Source organism: Octopus bimaculoides, chromosome 14 (genome assembly GCF_046866305.1).
Source record: "Octopus bimaculoides isolate indiv1 chromosome 14, ASM4686630v1, whole genome shotgun sequence".
Classification (NCBI taxonomy): Eukaryota; Metazoa; Mollusca; class Cephalopoda; order Octopoda; family Octopodidae; genus Octopus; species Octopus bimaculoides.
This window is the reverse complement of record NC_142941.1, coordinates 45,189,428-45,195,658: the sequence shown is the minus strand read 5'-3', so window position 1 is coordinate 45,195,658 and position 6,231 is coordinate 45,189,428. Positions and strand designations below refer to the sequence as shown.

Genomic DNA, 6,231 nt, shown 5'->3' with positions numbered 1-6,231 from the left:
TAGAATAATATCGTTTGTTAATTAATTTAGCTTGATTCGTATCTGTTCAAGAGATTGTAATTTGAATTCAAACTGACGTTCAGAATATCTACAATAATATTGCTACTGTTGTTATCTTCTTTATCACAGCTTTTCAAATGTAATTTAGCCGGTCAATTTTCTTGGTATCAAGTTACTTCCTGTGACCTCAGGTAACCGTATGATTCTCCCCGTCCCTAAGAAACAAGCTTTTCGAAGTAGTGATGTTTTGATTTCAATTCCAATTTTCTCCACTCATCTTTCCAGTCTGCTGGTCTCGTTGTACCAAGTGATCCTTCTATGATAAGAATGATTCAGACTTTGCTGCAGTACTACATTCTTGCAACCTAAATCCGCAAGCAATGGTATCCACCAATCTTATCTGTTTCCTTTTCAGTTATTTTGATATCAAAGGGACATACTACTGCTACACCTATCAATAGGTAAGCTTTCTTTTAAGGGGCCAGCCTTGTCGCATTCTCCGTGACGCTGAATTTCCCTAAAAGCACGTTAAGGTTACACGTGTTTGTGGAGTTCTCGGCCACTTGCACCTTAATTTCATGAGCAGACTTCCGTTGATCGGATCAATTGGAACCCACGTCATTGTAACCAACGAAGTGCCAGTATAGCATAGCACTTCATCACCAACTAGTTTAGTTCTTTTGGCATGTCTGTTCTTCCGTTTACTTTGGCAGTCGCAGGGTGATGGCACCGAGACGCCTGCCTTTTCCGCATTACTTCTGCCAGGCGTGGCACTTTCACTATTGCTTCTAATTCTGTATTCACCATTATTTGAAAAGTTTTCATTTTATGTTCCATTCATTCTTGAGATTACTACCGGTGTAAAACAGCGCAATCATCAGTGTTTTTTTTATCGAGATACCTGTTGCTCCGTCGGAGGCCAACACGGTATTTCTAGGCTACAAGGAAATTACCCCGCCGAAACCAACCTTGTCTTTCATCCTTTTCGGGTCGATTAAATAAAACACCAATCAAGTACTGGGGTCGATGTCATCAACTGAGACCCTCCCCTCAAAGTTGCTCGTCATGTGCAAAAATTAATAATAATAATAGTAATAATGATTTCATTTATTTGTCACAAGGGCGAAGGATGAGGGGGGCAATACAGAGACAGACAAAGTGTGGGGGTTTACATATAATAATGAAATGATAAAAAAACAGTAAGTATACACGATATACACTGAAAAAGAAGGGATATACGCATATCATACAAAGGTAAATAAAAAGAATAAAAATAAAAACTAGAAAAATGGCGGGGAGGATGATAGAGATGTGGCCCTCCTGATACAGGAAGGCCTCTAGGAATAATCGAGGAACTCCACTGTCTGAGATTTCCCTGAAACCCTACGAGTAAGTGCCCTCTCCAATTCCTTCTCTCCGACTCACAGGTCTACACTTAGAGAGATACCATCCACTCTTGCCATTTTTGCAACTTTCACCCACCTTTCAATAAACGATTTTGATTAATTCATTTAGAGTCCAGATAAGAATATTGTAACTGTAACTTATAACTGGTACGGCTAGAGTGTTGATACCTATTATCTTGTTTTTCGCATTGAGCTCTGTTTTCACTATTATTCTAACTCGTCTTTAGTGTTCTTTTCCTATCTTCTCTTTCGTTTGTGTGTGTTGTATCGAATCTAGTTTATTGATTCCTAAGTATTTGTATGTCTGGTTTTGGTCTAATTCTCTTATTTCATTTGCTTTATCTAGTGTAATGTTGCTACTCTGAAACCAGTTTCCCTCTTTTCAAAGTTGCTTTGGCACAATTTTCTAAGCCAAATTTCATGTTTATTTCTTTGCCGTTTGAAAGGGCTAAAGACAGACACCTTCCTCGTTGGCCAAGCCCTCATCAACTTTTTCAAGTTTCACTTGAAAAGGAAGTTGAGGGTGGAGTTTGTTGAGACAAGTTTGTTGAAAGGTGGGTGAATGTTGGAAGAATGCCCAGTGCGAAAGGACCAATTCTGAGCGTGCACCTGTAAAACGAAAGGGAGAAAGGCTCTTGCCCTGTTGTTCAGGCACCCGTGGCTTTTGTGGGTTTTCCACGAGGACCTTAAAGCGCCTCCCCTATTAGGAGTTTAATTTGTTTAATTTTTAGCTGTTATTTATATGGTTTATACGCAGAAAAATCCCTTTGTATCGTCCTGTTTTTGTCTTTTATGTTGTTGCATGTCTTTTAATGTTATTTTATGAGAACCATTGTGGCTAATAATAGAATTTATAATAATAATAATAATAATAATTATTATTATTATAGCTAATAATATCTATTTTGTTGAAGTGTCTAATCAAGATTGTACTTGAGTAATTGTGAGTGTTTTGGCAGCATTCCATGTTGGTTATTAATAGATAAAAAAAATTTTTCAGTTAAATATGTTTAAATATTTTGTCTTGTAAGGGATTCAAATGGTTTATTACATGTATTTAATCAAAAGTCTATAATTTTTTTTTACAACGGATGTCCGTAGAGGATGTGTCTAGTAGCTGTCCGAATTGACGGAAATGCATGATACGAAATAAAATAAATAGATACTTATTAGAGAATGAAAATGGCAAACAGGATGTTTTATGTTATTATCTAATCTACTGTTCATTATGGAAATTATTTGAATTCTTCCGTTAATTCATTTAATTTTTTACATCAACACTCGATCCTTAATAATTCCATTTTCTAGGAAAATTCAGCTTAACTTTCGACAAGGTAAACACTTTTACTTTCATCTGGCCCTGGAAATGAGGAAACATCACTTGTTATTTGTGTATTTATATATTTATGTTTATATTCATTTGGATAGGTTTGTATTTCTAACTATTTTCTTGCTGAGTGGTCTGTCTTGGGGATTAAATTCTTAATGTGTTTTGATTAATATCTATATTTGCGACACGAGTATAAAAAAAAAAAACGATTTCTGCTAATATATGTTTTGAAATTACCCTTAAAAAATATCTTCTTTGGGTCTATTTGTCACTGGCAATTTTTCGTTTCTATTGTAACAAACGAATCTTTTTCACATTAATGCATTTTAAAATAACGTGTGAGTGGCTTTTATAATTTCTTCTGAGTATAATATAAAGCAAGTGGATGTTTCTGGTGCACATTCACAACGCACACATGTATGTATGTGTGTATGTTACGACGACGAGGGTCCCAGCTGATACGATCGACCGAACAGCTTGCTCGTGAAATTAACGTGCAAGTGGGTAGGCACACCACAGACACGTGTACCCTAAACGTAGTTCTCAGGGAGATTCAGCGTGACACAGATTGTGATAAGGCTGGCCCCTTTGAAATACAGGCGCTACTCATTTTTGCCAGCTGAGTGGGCTGGAACAACGGGAAATAAAGTGTTTTGCTCAAGGACACAACGCATCGCCCGGAATTGAACTCACGACCTTATAATCGTGAGTCGATTGCCCCTAATCACTAAGCTACGCGCCTTCACTATATATATATATATATATATAGGGTGTTAAAAAGGTCTCTCTGCAGTAAGTATTAAATGGTCTTCGGGCGATTCTTGTACACTGATTCTTTAATTGCACTCCAGAAAGAAAAGTCTGGCGGTGTTAAATCAGGTGATCTTAGTAGCCAAAGTTTCTTCGAAATAATCCGTTTACCGAAGTAGCGCCATGGTGATGTGCATGAAAAAAATCACTGCGGAGAGACTTTTTGAACACTCTGTATGTATATTGATTCGGTCCATGCGACTCAAAGTTTTAGGCTCAAAGTTTTACAGAATCCTAGTTCTTTTGGCTCAGTTAACCGAATGTAGAGATACTCGACGAATTAGGCTTCTGTAAGACTTTGCGTTGCATTGGGGTCGAATCAAACCATTCTAAATAATATGTAACACCTCTTTCATTCGTCCACTCACTCGTACACACACCTATCTATCTATCTATCTATCTATCTATCTATCTATCTATCTATCTATCTATCTATCTATCTATCTATCTGTCTGTCTGTCTGTCTGCCTTTCTGTCTGTCTGTCTGTCTGTCAATATTGTATATAAAAGATCACTTAAAGATTCTCAAAGAAAATTCAGCGGAGCAAAAACCTCGGAGCAAAAACCAGCGAAGCAAAAACCGAGGTTATAAATAACCTCGGTTATCTATAATCCTTTTGAGATCTCAGAAAATTTTTTCTGAATCTTCTGATCCTTTTAACGTGCTGGTTTCCTGGTATTAAATTGATATTAGTTAATATCAATTTTTTTTTACCTTATTATGTTAATTATCGATATTGTATATATATTTTCTTGAGTATTGTTTCTGTTTTAAACATTGTCGTTTTAACATGAACATTGTCTTTTTATCTTCTGCCATTATCTTATACTTTATTGCTTCCCGTCCACTTTAAGAACTATGAAAATTAATATAAACTTCCACCCCACATTTTTTTCTATTTCAAAAAAAAAAAAATATTCAAACAATTTCGATCTGTTAAATGTAACCATAAAAGATATCCTGATTTCTTATTAACACTGATACATCACCGAAAATTAACTGTTATACATACATACATACATACATACATACATACATACATAATACACACACACACACACACACACACACACACACACACACACACACACACACACACAAATATTCTATAATTATAAGCATAATTATAATCAGGGGTCAGCTAATTGCTTCGCCACCCACCGAATTTAGAAATACCAGTTAAAATACCTTTTCCGCTACCATAGATATCTCCCAGACAGTAACACACTTTTTTTTACGTAGGCAAAGAGAAAAATAACGAATCCACATGACTTAGATTAGCTACATACGCGTTTCGGGATTGAAGTAAAGTTATATTTACTTACTTATTTCACCTCTTCAGTGCAGCATTTCAAATATAGATTTGAGAGTGTTAGAATTAAATATGTATGCGATCAAGCGTCATCGCATAACTGATATTTAACCAACACATCCCAAAATATACAACCGAATGAGAACACGAATTTATCCTCAAATAGCCACGTGTGTTACGAGTAATCCAGCTTTACCCTTTATTATTATTATTATTATTATTATTATTATTATTATTATTATTATTATATATATATTTATATATATATACTTTATTTAAAAGCAGCAGAAATATAACAAAAAACTGTTACTCGGAGTTTCACGTTTTGTTAGAAAACAAAACTGTCCGATGAACAGTTTTTTGTTATATTTCTGCTGCTTTTAAATAAAGCATATTACTCTACTTCTGGTATTTGAGTACTCTTTTTTCCAAATTCCAACTATATATATATATATATATATATATATATATATATATATATATATATATATACTTGGAATTTACAAAAAAAAACAAAACAAAAAACAAAACAAAAGACGAAGAAAGATGTGTAAACAACAAGCAGATGTTTTAGCTTAACGCTCGGGAAGTGAGTCATTTAGGTTTCGAGCCAACGCTCTTAAACAGAAAGGAACACAGAAATAAGCCGAGAGAGAGAAAATAAAAAAAGGTTTAGTAGCTAGCGATCAATCATGAAAATGGATGCATGGCGTTATATATATATATATATATATATATATATATATATATATATATATATTGATAGAAAGGACAACAAAAGAAAGAGACCTCGATATTATGTAAATAGAGGAATTTATCTGTAAAAATATGTGACACTTATTCGGTAGCCATGATAAAACTCCGAGTTTCCGATGCCGGGGTGGGAACCCACGTCGCCATCTCTTCAGTTATCTGGACAGGAATTTTCAATGGCCAAATAACTGAAGAGATGGCGGCGTGGGTTCCCATCCCGGCATCCGAAACTCGGAGTTTTATCATGGCTACCGAATAAGTGTCACATATTTTTACAGATTATATATATATATATAATGACAACAACAACAATCACGCCACTCCTCAATACTAGCACAATTGATGAGATATTAAATTCCACAATCAAGAGCGCTATCCACTTCCTCGTTGCCTCGAATTACCTCAAGTGACTCGTAATCATCACTGTTATCGTGCTCTACTGCTACTACTCTTATCACAAAGTCAGCATTGGAAGACATTCTTTAATACTAGAACAATTGATGAACTATTAAACAACAAGATCTCTCGCTCTTCTTCACAGCTAGGCCACTCAATTTTTTCCCCCAGAATATCACGAGGTCCATCATTGTCATCCTGTTCTAGTGCTACTACCATTACT

At 35.2% G+C, this 6,231-nt stretch overlaps 1 protein-coding gene across 1 annotated transcript in view; it reads left to right on the top strand.

Moving 5' to 3' along the window:
* The first annotated feature begins 2,536 nt into the window (after positions 1-2,536).
* Positions 2,537-6,231, top strand: part of LOC106872896 (protocadherin beta-3) — a 97,743-nt gene continuing 94,048 nt past the window's right edge. The window contains exon 1 of the mRNA XM_014920064.3: positions 2,537-2,740. The gene's annotated coding sequence lies outside the window, so the exon portion shown is untranslated. The remainder of the gene's footprint in view (positions 2,741-6,231) is intronic.